Source organism: Triticum urartu, chromosome 3A (genome assembly GCF_056163025.1).
Source record: "Triticum urartu cultivar PI428250 chromosome 3A, HENAU_Tu73, whole genome shotgun sequence".
Lineage (NCBI taxonomy): Eukaryota > Viridiplantae > Streptophyta > Magnoliopsida > Poales > Poaceae > Triticum > Triticum urartu.
Window position 1 is genome coordinate 612425908 of NC_141875.1, and position 19730 is coordinate 612445637.

Sequence of the window (19730 nt, forward strand, 5' to 3'; positions counted from 1 at the left end):
GTCTCAGCTAGGAGTTAATCTCTCGGATGATGCGGTCGTTGACAGAATCCTTCAGTCGCTCCCACCTAGCTACAAGAGCTTTGTGATGAACTTCAATATGCAGGGGATGGAAAAGACCATTCCCGAGGTATATTCAATGCTAAAATCAGCGGAGGTGGAAATCAAAAAGGAACATCAAGTGTTGATGGTGAATAAAACCACTAAGTTCAAGAAAGGCAAGGGTAAAAAGAACTTCAAGAAGGACGGCAAGGGAGTTGCCGTGCCCGGTAAGCAAGCTGCCGGGAAGAAGTCAAAGAATGGACCCAAGCCTGAGACTGAGTGCTTTTATTGCAAGGGAAACAGTCACTGGAAGCGGAATTGCCCCAAGTACTTAGCGGAAAAGAAGGCCGGCAATACCAAAGGTATATGTGATATACATGTTATTGATGTGTACCTTACCAGCGCTCGTAGTAGCTCCTGGGTATTTTATACCGGTGCAGTTGCTCATATTTTTAACTCAAAACAGGAACTGCGGAATAAACGGAGATTGGTGAAGGACGAGGTGACGATGCGCGTCGGGAATGGTTCCAAGGTCGATGTGATCGCCGTCGGCACGCTACCTCTGCATTTACCTGCGGGATTAGTTTTAAACCTCAATAATTGTTATTTAGTACCAGCTTTGAGCATGAACATTGTATCTGGATCTCGTTTAATGCGAGATGGCTACTCATTTAAATCTGAGAATAATGGTTGTTCTATTTATATGAGAGACATGTTTTATGGTCATGCCCCGCTGGTCAATGGTTTATTCTTATTTAATCTCGAACGTGATGTTACACACATTCATAGTGTGAATGCCAAAAGATGTAAGGTCGATAATGATAGTCCCACATACTTGTGGCACTGCCGCCTTGGTCACATTAGTGTCAAACGCATGAAGAAACTCCATGCAGATGGACTTTTGGAGTCTCTTGATTATGAATCATTTGACACGTGCGAACCATGCCTCATGGGTAAAATGACCAAGACTCCATTCTCCGAAACAGTGGAGCGAGCAACCAACTTATTGGAAATCATACATACTAATGTGTGCGGTCTAATGAGCGTTGAGGCTCGCGGTGGCTATCGTTATGTCCTCACCCTCACTGATGACTCAAGTAGATATGGGTATGTCTACTTAATGAAACACAAGTATGAGACCTTTGAAAAGTTCAAGGAATTTCAGAGTGAGGTTGAGAATCAACGTGACAGGAAAATCAAGTTCTTACGATCAGATCGTGGGGGGGGGGGGAATATTTGAGTCACAAATTTGGCACACACTTAAGGAAATGTGGAATAGTTTCACAACTCACGCCGCCTGGAACACCACAGCGTAATGGTGTGTCCGAACGTCGTAATCGCACCCTATTGGATATGGTACGATCTATGATGTCTCTTACCGATCTACCGCTATCATTTTGGGGTTATGCTATAGAGACTGCCGCATTCACTTTAAATAGGGCTCCGTCGAAATCCGTTGAGACGACACCGTATGAATTGTGGTTTGGCAAGAAACCTAAGCTGTCGTTTCTGAAAGTTTGGGGATGTGATGCTTATGTCAAGAAACTTCAACCTGAAAAGCTCGAACCCAAATCGGAAAAATGCGTATTCATAGGATACCCTAAAGAAACTATTGGTATACCTTCTATCTTAGATCCAAAGGCAAGACATTTGTTGCCAAGAATGGATCCTTTCTAGAGAAAGAGTTTCTCTCAAAAGAAGTAAGTGGGAGGAAAGTAGAACTTGGTGAAGTATTGCCTGTTGAACCGGAGAGTGGCGCAGCTTAAGAAATTGTTCCTGAGGTGTCTGCACCGACTAGGGAGGAAGTTAATGATGATGATCATGAAACTTCAGATCAAGTTGCTACTGAACTTCGAAGGTCCACAAGGACGCGTTCCGCACCAGAGTGGTACGGCAACCCTGTCCTGGAAATCATGTTGTTGGACAATGGTGAACCTTCGAACTATGAAGAAGCGATGGCGGGCCCAGATTCCGACAAATGGCTGGATGCCATGAAATCCGAGATAGGATCCATGTATGAAACGAAGTATGGACTTTGACTGACTTGCCCGTTGATCGGCGAGCCATAGAAAATAAATGGATATTTAAGAAGAAGACAGACGCGGATGGTAATGTGACCATCTATAAAGCTCGGCTTGTCGCTAAGGGTTATCGACAAGTTCAAGGGGTTGACTATGATGAGACTTTCTCACCCGTAGCGAAGCTGAAGTCCGTCCGAATCATGTTAGCAATTGCCGCATTCTATGATTATGAGATATGGCAAATGGACGTCAAAACGGCATTCCTTAATGGTTTCCTTAAGGAAGAATTGTATATGATGCAGCCGGAAGGTTTTGTCGATCCTAAGAATGCTGATAAGGTGTGCAAGCTCCAACGCTCGATTTATGGGCTGGTGCAAGCATCTCAAAGTTGGAACATTCATTTTGATGAGATGATCAAAGCGTTTGGGTTTACGCAGACTTATGGAGAAGCCTGCAATTACAAGAAAGTGAGTGGGAGCTCCGTAGCATTTCTCATATTGTATGTGGATGACATACTATTGATGGGAATTGATATAGAATTCTTGGAAAGCATAAAGGCCTACTTGAACAAGTGTTTTTCAATGAAGGACCTTGGAGAAGCTGCTTATATATTAGGCATCAAGATCTATAGAGATAGATCGAGACGCCTCATTGGTCTTTCATAAAGTACATACCTTGACAAGATATTGAAGAAGTTCAATATGGATCAGTCCAAGAAGGGGTTCTTGCCTATATTGCAAGGTATGAGATTGAGCACAGCTCAATGCCCAACCACGGCAGAAGATAGAGAAAAGATGAGTGTCGTCCCCTATGCCTCGGCCATAGGGTCTATCATGTATGCCATGCTGTGTACCAGACCTGATGTAAACCTTGCTGTAAGTTTGGTAGGAAGGTACCAAAGTAATCCCGGCATGGAACACTAGACAATGGTTAAGAATATCCTGAAGTACTTGAAAAGGACTAAGGATATGTTTCTCGTGTATGGAGGTGACGAAGAGCTCGTCGTAAAGGGTTACGTCGATGCTAGCTTCGACACAGATCTGGATGACTCTAAGTCACAAACTGGATACGTGTATATTTTGAATGGTGGGGCAATCAGCTGGTGCAGTTGCAAGCAAAGCGTCGTGGCGGGATCTACATGTGAAGCGGAGTACATGGCAGCCTCGGAGGCAGCACAAGAAGCAATCTGGGTGAAGGAGTTCATTACCGACCTAGGAGTTATTCCCAATGCGTCGGGCCCGATGACTCTCTTCTGTGACAACACTGGAGCTATTGCCCTTGCCAAGGAGCCCTGGTTTCACAGGAAGACCAGGCATATCAAGCGTCGCTTCAACTCAATTCGTGAAAATGTTCAAAATGGAGACATAGATATTTGCAAAGTGCATACAGACCTGAATGTCGCAGATCCGTTGACTAAACCTCTTCCTCGAGCAAAACATGATCAACACCAGAACTCTATGGGTGTTCGATTCATCACAATGTAACTAGATTATTGACTCTAGTGCAAGTGGGAGACTGTTAGAAATATGCCCTAGAGGCAATAATAAAATGATTATTATTATATTTCCTTGTTCATGATAATTGTCTATTGTTCATGCTATAATTGTGTTATCCGGAAATCACAATGCATGTGTGAATACATAGACCATAACATGTCCCTAGTAAGCCTCTAGTTAACTAGCTCGTTGATCAATAGATAGTCATGGTTTCCTGACTATGGACATTGGATGTCATTGTTAACGGGATCACATCATTAGGAGAATGATGTGATGGACAAGACCCAATCCTAAGCATAGCACAAGATCGTGTAGTTCGTTTGCTAGAGCTTTTCCAGTGTCAAGTATCATTTCCTTAGACCATGAGATCATGTAACTCCCGGATGCCGTAGGAGTGCTTTGGGTGCACCAAACGTCACAACGTAACTAGGTGACTATAAAGGTATACTACAGGTATCCCAGAAAGTATCTGTTGGGCTGACACGGATCGAGACTGGAATTTGTCACTCCGTATGACGGAGAGGTATCTCTGGGCCCACTTGGCAATGCATCATCATAATGAGCTCAATGTGACCAAGTGTTTGGTCACGGGATCATGCATTACGGTACGAGTAAAGTGACTTGCCATTAACGAGATTGAACGAGGTATTGGGATACCGATGATCGAATCTCGGGCAAGTAACGTACCGATTGACAAAGGGAATTGTATACAGGATTGATTGAATCCTCGACATCGTGGTTCATCCGATGAGATCATCATGGAACATGTGGGAGCCAACATGGGTATCCAGATCCCGCTGTCGGTTATTGACCAGAGAGTCGTCTCGGTCATGTCTACGTGTCTCCCGAACCCGTAGGGTCTACACACTTAAGGTTCGGTGACGCTAGGGTTGTAGAGATATTAGTATGCGGTAACCCAAAAGTTGTTCGGAGTCCCGGATGAGATCCCGGACATCACGAGGAGTTCCGGAATGGTCCGGAGGTGAAGATTTATATATAGGAAGTCCAGTTTCGGCCATCGGGAAAGTTTCGGGGGTAATCGGTATTGTACCGGGACCACCGGAAGGGTCCCGGGGGTCCACCGGGTGGGGCCACCTATCCCGGAGGGCCCCATGGGCTGAAGTGGGAGGGGAACCAGCCCCTGGTGGGCTGGTGTGCCCCCCATGGGCCTCCCCCTGCGCCTAAGGTTGGAAACCATAGGGGTGGGGGGCGCCCCACTTGGCTTGGGGGGCAAGTCCCCCCCTTGGCCGCCGCCCCCCCTTGGAGATCCCATCTCCTAGGGCCGGTGCCCCCCCTAGGGGCCCTATATATAGTGGGGGAGGGAGGGCAGCCGCACCAAGTCTCTGGCGCCTCCTCTCCCCACGTAACACCTCTCTCTCTCTCTCTCTCGTTGGAGCTTGGCGAAGCCCTGCCGAGATCACCGTTGCTTCCACCACCACGCCGTCGTGCTGCTGGATCTCCATCAACCTCTCCTTCCCCTTGCTGGATCAAGAAGGAGGAGACGTCTTCCCAACCGTATGTGTGTTGAACGCGGAGGTGCTGTCCGTTCGGCGCTAGGTCATCGGTGATTTGGATCACGACGAGTACGACTCCATCAACCCTGTTCTCTTGAACGCTTCCGCTCGCGATCTACAAGGGTATGTAGATGCACTCCCCTCTCCCTCGTTGCTAGATGACTCCATAGATTGATCTTGGTGATGCGTAGAAAATTTTAAAATTCTGCTACGTTCCCCATCAATTTATGTATTGATTGCCTTCCTTATGAGTGGCGGTCGGGGACGAGCGATGGTCTTTTCCTACCAATCTATCCCCCTAGGAGCATGCGCGTAGTACTTTGTTTCAATAACTAATAGATTTTTGCAATAAGTATGTGAGTTCTTCATGACAAATGTTGAGTCCATGGATTATACACACTTTCCTTCCTTCCACCATTGCTAGCCTCTCTAATACCGCGCACCTTTCACCGGTATCATACACCTACCATATACCTTCCTCAAAACAGCCACCATACCTACCTATTATGGCATTTCCATAGCCATTCCGAGATATATTGCCATGCAACTTTCCACCGTTCCGTTTATTATGACACACTCCATCATTGTCATATTGCTTAGCATGATCATGTAGTTGAAATAGTATTTGTGGCAAAGCCACCATTCATAATTCTTTTATACTTGTCACTCATGCATCATTGCATATCTCGGTACATCGCCGGAGGCATTCACATAGAGTCATATTTTGTTCTAAGTATCGAGTTGTAATTGTTGAGTTGTAAGAAAAATAAAAGTGTGATGATCATCATTATTAGAGCATTGTCCCAGTGAGGAAAGGATGATGGAGACTATGATTCCCCCACAAGTCGGGATAAGACTCTGGACGAAAAATAAATAAAAGAGGCCAAAGAAGCCCAAATAAAAAAAGAGAAAAGAGGCCATAAAAAAAGAGAAAGGCCCAAATAAAAAAATAAAAATAAAAAATAAAAAATGAGAGAAAAAGAGAGAAGGGGCAATGCTACTATCCTTTTACCACACTTGTGCTTCAAAGTAGCACCATGATCTTCATGATAGAGAGTCTCCTATGTTGTCACTTTCATATAGTAGTGGGAATCTTTCATTACAGAACTTGGCTTGTATATTCCAATGATGGGCTTCCTCAAAATGCCCTAGGTCTTCGTGAGCAAGCAAGTTGGATGCACACTCACTAGTTTCTTTTATTGAGCTTTCATACACTTATAGCTCTAGTGCATCCGTTGCATGGCAATCCCTACTCACTCACATTGATATCTATTGATGGGCATCTCCATAGTCCGTTGATACGCCTAGTTGATGTGAGACTATCTTCTCCTTTTTGTCTTCTCCACAACCACCATTCTATTCCACCTATAGTGTTATGTCCATGGCTCACGCTCATATATTGCGTGAAGATTGAAAAAGTTTGAGAACATCAAAATTATGAAACAATTGCTTGGCTTGTCATCGGGGTTGTGCATGATTTAAATACTTTGTGTGGTGAAGATGGAGCATAGCCAGACTATATGATTTTGTAGGGATAGCTTTCTTTGGCCATGTTATTTTGAGAAGACATGATTGCTTCGTTAGTATGCTTGAAGTATTATTATTTTTATGTCAATATGAACTTTTGTCTTGAATCTTTCGGATCTGAATATTCATACCACAATTAAGAAGAATCACATTGAAATTATGCCAAGTAGCACTCCGCATCAAAAATTCTGTTTTTATCATTTACCTACTCGAGGACGAGCAGAAATTAAGCTTGGGGATGCTGATACGTCTCCAATGTATCTATAATTTTTGATTGCTCCATGCTATATTATCTACTGTTTTGAATGTTGATGGACTTTATTATACACTTTTATATCATTTTGGGACTAACCTATTAACCCAGAGCCCAGTGCCAGTTTCTGTTTTTACCCTGTTTTAGGGTTTCGAAGAAAAGGAAAATCAAACGGAGTCCAATTGACCTGAAACTTCACGGAACTCATTTTTGGAAGGAAAGAAGCCCAGAAGACTTGGAGTGCACGTCGGGGGATCTGCGAGGAGGTCATGAGGCAGGGGGCGCGCCCACCCCCTGGGCGCACCCTCCACCCTCGTGAGCCCCTCGTGCCCCCCTGACGTACTTCTTCCGCCTATATATCTCCATATACCCTAAAAATATCGGGGGGCACATTAGATCGGGAGTTCCGCTGCCAGAAGCCTCCGTAGCCACCGAAAACCAATCTAGACCCGTTCCGGCACCCTGCTGGAGGGGGGAATCCTTCTTCGGTGGCCATCTTCATCATCCTGGTGCTCTCCATGACGAGGAGGGAGTAGTTCTCCCTCGGGGCTGAGGGTATGTGATACGTCTCCAACGTATCTATAATTTTTGATTGCTCCATGCTATATTATCTACTGTTTTGGGCAATATTGGGCTTTATTATCCACTTTTATATTATTTTTGGGACTAACCTATTAACCGGAGGCCCAACCCAGATTTGCTGTTTTATGCCTATTTTAGTGTTTTGAAGAAAAGGAATATCAGACGGAGTCGAAACAGAACGAAATCAACTAGAGAAGTTATTTTTGGAAGGAAACACACCCGATGGACTTGGACCCTACGTCAAGGAAGGAACGGGGTGCTCAAGAGGGTGGGGGCGCCCCCCTAGGGCGCGCCCCCTGTCTCGTGGGGCCCTTATGGCTCCCCTGACGTACCTCCTGCACCCATATATACCTATGTGACCTAAAACTTCCAGAACACAAGATAGATCGGGAGTTCCGCTGCCAGAAGCCTCCGTAGCCACCAAAAGTCAATCGGGACCCTGTTCCGGCATCCTGCCGGAGGGGGGAACCCTCACCGGTGGCCATCTTCATCATCCCGGTGCTCTCCATGATGAGGAGGGAGTAGTTCTCCCTCGGGGCTGAGGGTATGTACTAGTAGCTATGTGTTTGATCTCTCTCTCTCTCTCGTGTTCTTGAGATGATACGATCTTGATGTATCACGAGCTTTGCTATTATATTTGGATCCTATGATGTTTATTCCCCCCTCTACTCTCTTGTAATGAATTGAGTTTCCCCTTTGAAGTTATCTTATCGGATTGAGTCTGTAAAGATTTGAGAACACTTGATGTATGTCTTGCCGTGGATATCTGTGGTGACAATGGGATACCGCGTGCCACTTGATGTATGTTTTGGTGACCAACTTGCGGGTTCATGAACCTATGCATAGGGTTGGCACACGTTTTCGTCGTGATTCTCCGGTAGAAACTTTGGGGCACTCTTTGAGGTCCTTTGTGTTGGTTGAATAGATGAATCTGAGATTGTGTGATGCATATCGTATAATCATACCCACGGATACTTGAGGTGACATTGGAGTATCTAGGTGACATTAGGGTTTTGGTTGATTTGTATCTTAAGGTGTTATTCTAGTACGAACTCTAGGGCTGTTTGTGACACTTATAGGAATAGCCCAACGGATTGATTGGAAAGAATAACTTTGAGGTGGTTTCGTACCCTACCATAATCTCTTCGTTCGTTCTCCGCTATTAGTGACTTTGGAGTGAATCTTTGTTGCATGTTGAGGGATAGTTATGTGATCCAATTATGTTAGTATTGTTGAGGGAACTTACACTAGCGAAAGTATGAACCCTAGGCCTTGTTTACTATCATTGCAATACCGTTTACGCTCACTTTTATCACTTGCTACCTTGCTGTTTTTATTATTTCAGATTACAAAAACTATTATCTACTATCCATATTGCACTTGTATCACCATCTCTTCGCCGAACTAGTGCACCTATACAATTTACCATTGTATTGGGTGTGTTGGGTGTTGGAAATATGCCCTAGAGGCAATAATAAATTAGTTATTATTATATTTCCTTGTTCATGATAATCGTTTATTATCCATGCTAGAATTGTATTGATAGGAAACTCAGATACATGTGTGGATACATAGACAACACCATGTCCCTAGTAAGCCTCTAGTTGACTAGCTCGTTGATCAATAGATGGTTACGGTTTCCTGACCATGGACATTGGATGTCGTTGATAACGGGATCACATCATTAGGAGAATGATGTGATGGACAAGACCCAATCCTAAGCCTAGCACAAGATCGTGTAGTTCGTATGCTAAAGCTTTTCTAATGTCAAGTATCATTTCCTTAGACCATGAGATTGTGCAACTCCCGGATACCGTAGGAATGCTTTGGGTGTACCAAACGTCACAACGTAACTGGGTGGCTATAAAGGTGCACTTCGGGTATCTCCAAAAGTGTCTGTTGGGTTGGCACGAATCGAGACTGGGATTTGTCACTCCGTGTAAAGGAGAGGTATCTCTGGGCCCACTCGGTAGGACATCATCATAATGTGCACAATGTGACCAAGGAGTTGATCACGGGATGATGTGTTACGGAACGAATAAAGAGACTTGCCGGTAACGAAATTGAACGAGGTATCGGGATACCGACGATCGAATCTCGGGGAAGTATCGTACCGATGGACAAAGGGAATTGTATACGAGATTGATTGAATCCTTGACATCGTGGTTCATCTGATAAGATCATCGTGGAGCATGTGGGAGCCAACATGGGTATCCAGATCCCGCTGTTGGTTATTGACCGAAGAGTTGTCTCGGCCATGTCTGCATGACTCCCGAGCACGTAGGGTCTACACACTTAAGGTTCGATGATGCTAGGGTTATAGGGAAAGTATGTACGCGGTTACCGAATGTTGTTCGGAATCTCGGATGAGATCCGGGACATCACGAGGAGTTCCGGAATGGTCCGGAGGTAAAGATTTATATATGGGAAATCCCGTTTTGGTCACCGGTAAAGTTTCGGGTGCTATCGGTAACGTACCGGGACCACCGGGAGCGTCCCGGGGGTCCACCAGGTGGAGCCACCAGCCCCAGAAGGCTGCGTGGGCCAAGTGTGGGAGGGGACCAGCCCCAGGTGGGCTGGTGCGCCCCCCCACCAAGGCCCAAGGCGCGTGGAGAGTGGGAAGGGGGCAAACCCTAGGTCCAGATGGGCCTTAAGGCCCACCCTAGGGCGCCCCCTCTCTTCCTCCCCTTGGCCGCACCGTAGATGGGTTTTGGGGCTGCCATCATCCATAGGGATGGAACCCTAGATGGGGGCGCAACCCCTCCCCTCCCCTATATATACTTGAGGTATTGGGGCTGCCCAACATATGATTTGATCTCTCTCTTGGCGCAGCCCTACCTCTCTCCCTCCTCGTCTCTCGTAGTGCTTGGCGAAGCCCTGCTGGAGTCCCGCGCTCCTCCACCACCACCACGCCGTCGTGCTGCTGCTGGACGGAGTCTTCCCCAACCTTTCCCTCTCTCCTTGCTGGATCAAGGCGCGGGAGACGTCACCGGGCTGTACGTGTGTTGAACGCGGAGGCGCCATTGTTCGGCGCTTAGATCGGAATCGACCGCGATCTGAATCGCTGCATGTACGACTCCACCAACCGCGTTCTTGCAACGCTTCTGCTTAGCGATCTACAAGGGTATGTAGATGCACTCCCCTTCCCCTCGTTGCTAGATTACTCCATAGATTGATCTTGGTGATGCGTAGAAAATTTTAAATTTCTTCTATGATCCCCAACAGTGGCATCATGAGCTAGGTCTATGCGTAGTTTCTATGCACGAGTAGAACACAAAGTAGTTGTGGGCGATGATTTGTTCAATTTGCTTGTCGTTACTAGTCTTATCTTGATTCGTCGGCATTGTGGGATGAAGCATCCCGGACCAACCTTACACGTACGCTTACGTGAGACTGGTTCCACCGACTGACATGCACTTGATGCATAAGGTGGCTGGCGGGTGTCTGTCTCTCCCACTTTAGCCGGATCGGATTCGATGAAAAGGGTCCTTATAAAGGGTAAATAGCAATTGGCATATCACCGTTGTGGTTTTGCGTAGGTAAGAAACGTTCTTGCTAGAAACCCATAGCAGCCACGTAAAACATGCAACAACAATTAGAGGACGTCTAACTTGTTTTTGCAGCATGTGCCATGTGATGTGATATGGCCAAAAGGATGTGATGAATGATATATGTGATGTATGAGATTGATCATGTTCTTGTAATAGGAATCACGACTTGCATGTCGATGAGTATGACAACCGGCAGGAGCCATAGGAGTTGTCTTCATTTATTTATGACCTGCGTGTCAATTAAAACGCCATGTAATTACTTTACTTTATTGCTAACCATTAGCCATAGTAGTAGAAGTAATAGTTGGCGAGGCAACTTCATGAAGACACGATGATGGAGATCATGGTGTCATGCCGGTGACGATAATGATCATGGCGCCCCGAAGATGGATATCAAAAGGAGCAACATGATATTGGCCATATCATGTCACTATTTGATTGCATGTGATGTTTATCATGTTTTACATCTTGTTTTCTTAGAACGACGGTAGCTTAAATAAGATGATCCCTCGCAATAATTTCAAGAAAGTGTTCCCCCTAACTGTGCACCGTTGCGAAGGTTCGTTGTTTCGAAGCACCACGTGATGATCGGGTGTGATAGATTCTAACATTCGAATACAATGGGGGTAAGCCAGATTTACACACGCAGTACACTTAGGTTGACTTGACGAGCCTAGCATGTACATACATGGCCTGAGAACACGGAAGACCGAAAGGTCGAACATGAGTCGTATAGAAGATACGATCAACATGAAGATGTTCACCGATGATGACTAGTCCGTCTCACGTGATGATCGGACACGGCCTAGTTGACTCGGATCGTGTATCACATAGATGACTAGAGGGATGTCTATCTAAGTGGGAGTTCATTGAATAATTTGATTAGATGAACTTAATTATCATGAACATAGTCAAAAGGTCTTTGCAAATTATGTCGTAGCTCACGCTTTGGTTCTACTGTTTTAGATATGTTCCTAGAGAAAATTTAGTTGAGAGTTGACAGTAGCAATTATGCGGACTGGGTCCGTGAACTGAGGATTGTCCTCATTGCTGCACAGAAGGGCTATGTCCTTAATGCACCGCTTAGTGCGTTGAACCTCGAGCATCGTCTGTAGATGTTGGAAAACATCTGACATACACGTTTTGATGACTACATGATAGTTCAATGCGTAATACTAACGGTTTAGAATTGTGGCACCAAAGACGTTTTTTGAAACGTCGTAGAACATATGAGATGTTCCAAAGACTGAAATGGGGATTTCAGACTAGTGCCCACGTCAAGAGGTATGAGACCTCTGGCAAGTTTCTTAAGCCTGCAAACTAAGGGAGAAAAACTCTATCGTTGAGCATGTGCTCAGATTGTCTGAGTACTGCAATCGCTTGAATCGAGTGGGAGTTAATCTTCCATATGAGATAGTGATAGTTCTCCATAGTCACTGCCACCAAGCTATTAGAGCTTAGTGATGAACTATAACATATCAGGGATAGACATGATGATCCTTGAGCAACTCGCGATGGTTGACATCGCGAAAGTAGAAATCAAGTAGGAGCATCAATTGTTGATGGTTAAACCACTAGTTTCAAGAAGGGCAAGGGAAATAAGGGATACTTCATGAGACGGCAAATCAATTACTGCTCTAGTGAAGAAACCCAAGGTTGAACCAAACCCGAGACTAAGTGCTTCTATAATGAGGGGAACGGTCACTGAAACAGAACTACCCTAGATACTTGGTAAATGAGAAGGCTGGCAAGGTCGACAGAAGTATTTTGAATATACATCATATTATTGTGTACTTTACTAGTACTCCTAGTAGCACCAGGGTAATAAATACCGGTTCGGTTGCTAAGTGTTAGTAACTCGAAATAAAAGGCTACGGAGACTAGCTAAAGGTGAGATGACGATATGTTGGAAGTGTTTCCAAGGTTGATGTGATCAAACATCGCATGCTCCCTCTACCATCGGGATTGGTGTTAAACCGAAATAATTGTTATTTGGTGTTTGCGTGGAGCATAGACATGATTGGATTATGTTTATCGCCACACGGTTATTCATTTAAGGAGAATAATGGTTACTCTGTTTATTTGAATAATACCTTCAGTGGTCTTGCACCTAAAATGAATGGTTTATTGAATCTCGGTCGTAGTGATACACATGTTCATGCCAAAAGATATAAGATAGTAATGATAGTACCACGTACTTGTGGCACTGCCATTTGAGTCATGTTGGTGTAAAACGCATGAAGAAGCTCCATGTTGATGGATCTTTGGACTCACTCGTTTTTCAAAAGATTGAGACATGCGAACCATGTCTATTGGTAGATATGCATACAGATGGATCGTTTGGACTCACTTGATTTTGAATCACTTGAGACATGCAAATCATACCACATGGGCAAGATGACTAAAAGACCTCGTTTTCAATAAGATGGAACAAGAAAGGAACTTGTTGGAAGTAATACATTTTGATGTGTGCGGTCCAATGAGTGCTGAGGCACGCAGTGGATATCGTCATGTTCTTACTTCACAGATGATTTGAGTAGATGCTGAGTATATTTACTTGATGAAACACAAGTCTGAATTATTGAAAGGTTCAAGTAATTTCAGAGTGAAGTTGAAGATCGTCGTGACAAGATGATAAAATGTCTATGATATGATCATACAGATGAATATCTGAGTTACGAGTTTGGCACACAATTAAGACATTGTGGAAATTGTTTCACAACTAATACCGCCTGGAACACCATAGTGTGATGGTGTGTCCGAACATCATAACTGCACCCTATTGGATATGGTGCATAGCATGATGTCTCTTATCGAATTACCACTATCGTTTATGGGTTAGGCATTAGAGACAACCGCATTCACTTTAAATAGGGCACCACAGAATTCCATTGAGACGACACCGTATGAACTATGGTTTAGAGAAACCTGAGCTGTCGTTTCTTAAAAGTTTGGGGCTGCGATGCTTATGTGCAAAGTTTCAGGCTGATAAGCTCGAACCCAAAGCGAATAAATGCATCTTCATAGAATACCCAAAAATAGTTGGGTATACCTCCTATTTCAGATCCGGAAGCAAAAGTGATTGTTTCTAGAAACGGGTCCTTTCTCGAGGAAAAGTTTCTCTCAAAAGAATTGAGTGGGAGGATGGTGGAGACTTGATGAGGTTATTGAACCGTCACTTCAACTAGTGTGTAGCAGGGCACATGAAGTTGTTCCTGTGGCACCTACACCAATTGAAGTGGAAGCTTATGATAGTGATCATGAAACTTCGGATCAAGTCACTACCAAACCTCGTAGGTCGACAAAGATGCGTACTACTTCAGAGAGGTATGTAATCCTGTCTTGGAAGTCATGTTGCTAGACAACAATGAACCTACGAGCTATGGAGAAGCGATGGTGGGCCCGGATTCCGACGAATGGCTCGAGGCCATAAAATCCGAGAGAGGATCCATGTATAAAACAAAGTATAGACTTTAAAAGAACTACTTGATGGTCGTAAGGCTATTAGGTACAGATGGATTTTAAAAGGGAAGACAGACAATGATGGTAAGTGTCACCATTAAGAAAGCTCGACTTGTCGTTAAGATGTTTCCCGACAAGTTCAAGAAGTTGACTACGATGAGACTTTCTCACTCGTAGTGATGCTAAGAGTCTGTTGGAATTATGTTAGCACTTACTGCATTATTTTTATGAAATCTTGCAGATAGGATGTCAAAACATTGTTTCCTCGACGTTTTTCTTGAGGAAAGGTTGTATGTGATACAACCAGAAGGTTTTGTCAATCCTGAAAGATTCTAACAAGTATGCAAAGCTCCAGCAATCCTTCTAAGGACTGGAGTAAGCATCTCGGAATTGGAATGTACGCTTTGATGAGATGATCAAAGATTTTGGGTTTATACAAAGTTTATGAGAAACTTGTATTTCCAAAGGAGTGAGAGGGAGCACTATAGAATTTTTGATGAGTATATGTTGTTAACATATTGTTGATCAAAAATGATGTAGAATTTCTGGAAAGCATGCAGGGTTATTTGAAAAGTGTTTTTCGATGGAAAACCTGAATTAAGCTACTTGAACATTGAGCATCAAGATCTATAAGGATAGATCGAAAACGCTCAATAGTACTTTCGAATGAATACATACCGTGACAAGATTTTGAAGGAGTTCAAAAATAGATCAGCAAAGAAGGAGTTCTTGGCTGTGTTACAAGGTGTGAGCATTGAGTAAGACTCAAGACCTGACCACGGCAGAAGAGAGAGAAAGGACGAAGGTCGTCCCCTATGCTTTAAACGTAGGCTCTATAGTATGCTATGCTGTGTACCACACCTGAAGTGTGCCTTGCCATGAGTCAGTCAAGGGGTACAAGAGTGATCCAGGAATGGATCGCATGACAGCGGTCGAATTTATCCTTAGTAACTAGTGGACTAAGGAATTTTCTTGATTATGGAGGTGGTAAAAGAGTTCGTCGTAAAGGGTTACGCCGATGCAATCTTTGACACTAATCTGGATGATTCTGAGTAGTAAACCGGATTCGTATAGTAGAACAGTTATTTGGAATAGCTCCAAGTAGAGCATGGTAGCTGCATCTACAAGATGACATAGAGATTTGTAAAGCACACATGGATCTGAAAGGTTCAGACCCATTAACTAATAAACCTCTTTCGCAAGCGAGATATGAACAAACCCCATGGGTGTTGGATTCATTATAATCACATAGTGATGTGAGCTAGATTATTGACTCTAGTGCAAGTGGGAGACTGTTGGAAATATGCCCTAGAGGCAATAATAAATTAGTTATTATTATATTTCCTTGTTCATGATAATCGTTTATTATCCATGCTAGAATTGTATTGATAGGAAACTCAGATACATGTGTGGGTACATAGACAACACCATGTCCCTAGTAAGCCTCTAGTTGACTAGCTCGTTGATCAATAGATGGTTACGGTTTCCTGACCATGGACATTGGATGTCGTTGATAACGGGATCACATAATTAGGAGAATGATGTGATGGACAAGACCCAATCCTAAGCCTAGCACAAGATCGTGTAGTTTGTATGCTAAAGCTTTTTTAATGTCAAGTATCATTTCCTTAGACCATGAGATTGTGCAACTCCCAGATACCGTAGGAATGCTTTGGGTGTACCAAACGTCACAACGTAACTAGGTGGCTATAAAGGTGCACTGCGGGTATCTCTGAAAGTGTCTGTTGGGTTGGCACGAATCGAGACTGGGATTTGTCACTCCGTGTAACAGAGAGGTATCTCTGGGCCCACTCGGTAGGACATCATCATAATGTGCACAATGTGACCAAGGAGTTGATCACGGGATGATGTGTTACAGAACGAGTAAAGAGACTTGCCGGTAACGAGATTGAACGAGGTATCGGGATACCGACGATCGAATCTCGGGCAAGTATCGTACTAATGGACAAAGGGAATTGTATACGAGATTGATTGAATCCTTGGCATCGTGGTTCATTCGATAAGATCATCGTGGAGCATGTGGGAGCCAACATGGGTATCCAGATCCCGCTGTAGGTTATTGACCGGAGAGTTGTCTCGGCCATGTCTGCATGACTCCCTAGCCCGTAGGGTCTACACACTTAAGGTTCGATGATGCTAGGGTTATAGGGAAAGTATGTACGCGGTTACCGAATGTTGTTCGGGGTCCCAGATGAGATCCCGGACGTCACGAGGAGTTCCGGAATGGTCCAGAGGTAAAGATTTATATATGGGAAGTCCAGTTTTGGTCACCGGAAAAGTTTCGGGTGCTATCGGTAACGTACCGGGACCACAAGGAGGGTCTCGGGGGTCCACCAGGTGGGGCCACCAGCCCCAGAAGGCTGCGTGGGCCAAGTGTGGGAGGGGACCAGCCCCAGGTGGGCTGGTGCGCCCCCCACCAAGGCCCAAGGCGTGTGGAGAGTGGGAAGGGGGCAAACCCTAGGTCCAGATGGGCCTTAAGGCCCACCCAAGGGTGCCCCCCTCTCTTCCCGCCCTTGGCCGCACCCTAGATGGGTTTTGGGGCTGCCGCCACCCCTAGGGATGGAACCCTAGATGGGGGCGCAGCCCCTTGTTGGGGAACATAGTAATTTCAAAAAATTTCCTACGCACACGCAAGATCATGGTGATGCATAGCAACGAGAGGGGAGAGTGTTGTCTATGTACCCTCGTAGACCAGAAGCGGAAGTGTTAGCACAACGCGGTTGATGTAGTCGTATGTCTTCACGGCCCGACCGATCAAGCACCGAAACTACGACACCTCCGAGTTCTAGCACACGTTCAGCTCGATGACGATCCCCGGACTCTGATCCAGCAAAGTGTCGGGGAAGAGTTCCGTCAGCACGTAGGCGTGGTGACGATCTTGATGTTCTACCGTCGCAGGGCTTCGCCTAAGCACTGCTACAATATTATCGAGGATTATGGTGGAGGGGGGCACCGCACACGGCTAAGAGAACGATCACGAAGATCAACTTGTGTGTCTAGAGGTGCCCCTTGCCCCTGTATATAAAGGAGCAAGGGGGGAGGCCGGCCGGCCCTTGAGGCGCGCCAAGGAGGGGGGAGTCCTCCTCCTAGTAGGAGTAGGACTCCCCTTTCCTAGTCCAACTAGGAAGAGGGAAGGGGGAAGGAAAGAGAGGGAGAGGAAGAGGGAAAGAGGGGCCGCCCCCCCTCCCCTAGTCCAATTTGGACTCCCCATGGGAGGGGGCGCTCCACCTCCTGGGCTGCAGCCCTCTCTCTCCCCTCAGGCCCACTAAGGCCCAATACTTCCCCGGGGGGTTCCGGTAACCCTTCCGGCACTTCGGTTTTCTCCGAAATCACCCGAAACTCTTCCGGTGTCCGAATATAGCCGTCCAATATATCAATCTTTATGTCTCGACCATTTCGAGACTCCTCGTCATGTCCGTGATCATATCCGGGACTCCGAAGAACCTTCGGTACATCAAAATATATAAACTCATAATGAAACTGTCATCGTAACGTTAAGTGTGCGGACCCTACGGGTTCGAGAACAATGTAGACATGACCGAGACACGTCTCCGGTCAATAACCAATAGCGGAACCTGGATGCTCATATTGGCTCCCACATATTCTACGAAGATCTTTTATCGGTCAGACCGCATAACAACATACGTTGTTCCCTTTGTCATCGGTATGTTACTTGCCCGAGATTTGATCGTCGGTATCTCAATACCTAGTTCTATCTCGTTACTGGCAAGTCTCTTTACTCGTTCTGTAATACATCATCCCGCAACTAACTTATTAGTTGCAATGCTTGGAAGGCTTATGTGATGTGCATTACCGAGAGGGCCCAGAGATACCTCTCCGATAATCGGAGTGACAAATCCTAATCTTGAAATACGCCAACCCAACAAGTACCTTCGGAGACACCTGTAGAGCACCTTTATAATCACCCAGTTACGTTGTGACGTTTGGTAGCACACAAAGTGTTCCTCCGGTAAACGGGAGTTGCATAATCTCATAGTCATAGGAACATGTATAAGTCATGAAGAAAGCAATAGCAACAAACTAAACGATCAAGTGCTAAGCTAACGAAAAGGGTCAAGTCAGTCACATCATTCTCCTAATGATGTGATCCCGTTAATCAAATGACAACTCATGTCTATGGTTAGGAAACATAACCATCTTTGATCAACGAGCTAGTCAAGTAGAGGCATACTAGTGACACTCTGTTTGTCTATGTATTCACACATGTATTATGTTTCCGGTTAATACAATTCTAGCATGAATAATAAACATTTATCATGATATAAGGAAATAAATAATAACTTTATTATTGCCTCTAGGGCATATTTCCTTCAGTCTCCCACTTGCACTAGAGTCAATAATCTAGTTCACATCGTCATGTGATTTAATACCAACAGTTCACATCACCATGTGATTAACACCCATACTTCACATCGACATGTGACCAACACCCAAAGGGTTTACTAGAGTCAATAATATAGTTCACATCACTATGTGATTAACACCCAAAGAGTACTAAGGTGTGATCATGTTTTGCTTGTGAGAGAAGTTTAGTCAACGGGTCTGCCACATTCAGATCCGTAAGTATTTTGCAAATTTCTTTGTCAACAATGCTCTGCACGGAGCTACTCTAGCTAATTGCTCCCACTTTCAATATGTATCCAGATTGAGATTTAGAGTCATCTGGATCAGTGTCAAAATTTGCATCGACGTAACCCTTTACGACGAACCTTTTTGTCACCTCCATAATCGAGAAACATATCCTTATTCCACTAAGGATAATTTTGACCGCTGTCTAGTGATCCACTCCTAGATCACTATTGTACTCCCTTGCCAAAAACAGTGTAGGGTATACAATAGATTTGGTACACAGCATGACATACTTTATAGAACCTATGGCCAAGGCATAGGGAATGACTTTTATTCTCTTTCTACTTCTGCCGTGGTCGGGCTTTGAGTCTTACTCAGTTTTCACACCTTGTAACACAGGCAAGAACTCTTTCTTTGACTATTCCATTTTGAACTACTTCAAAAACTTGTCAAGGTATGTACTTATTGAAAACTTATCAAGCGTATTGATCTATCTCTATAGATCTTAATGCTCAATATGTAATGTAACACCCCGAATATGATTTACCCAATATGTACTCCAACTCTTGCCGATTCCGGCGTTAAGTTATTTTATTTTCTCGGGTTCGGGTTTTTGTCTCCGTGTGTTTTTATCGTTGTCATGCATCTCATATCATGTCATCATGTGCATTGCA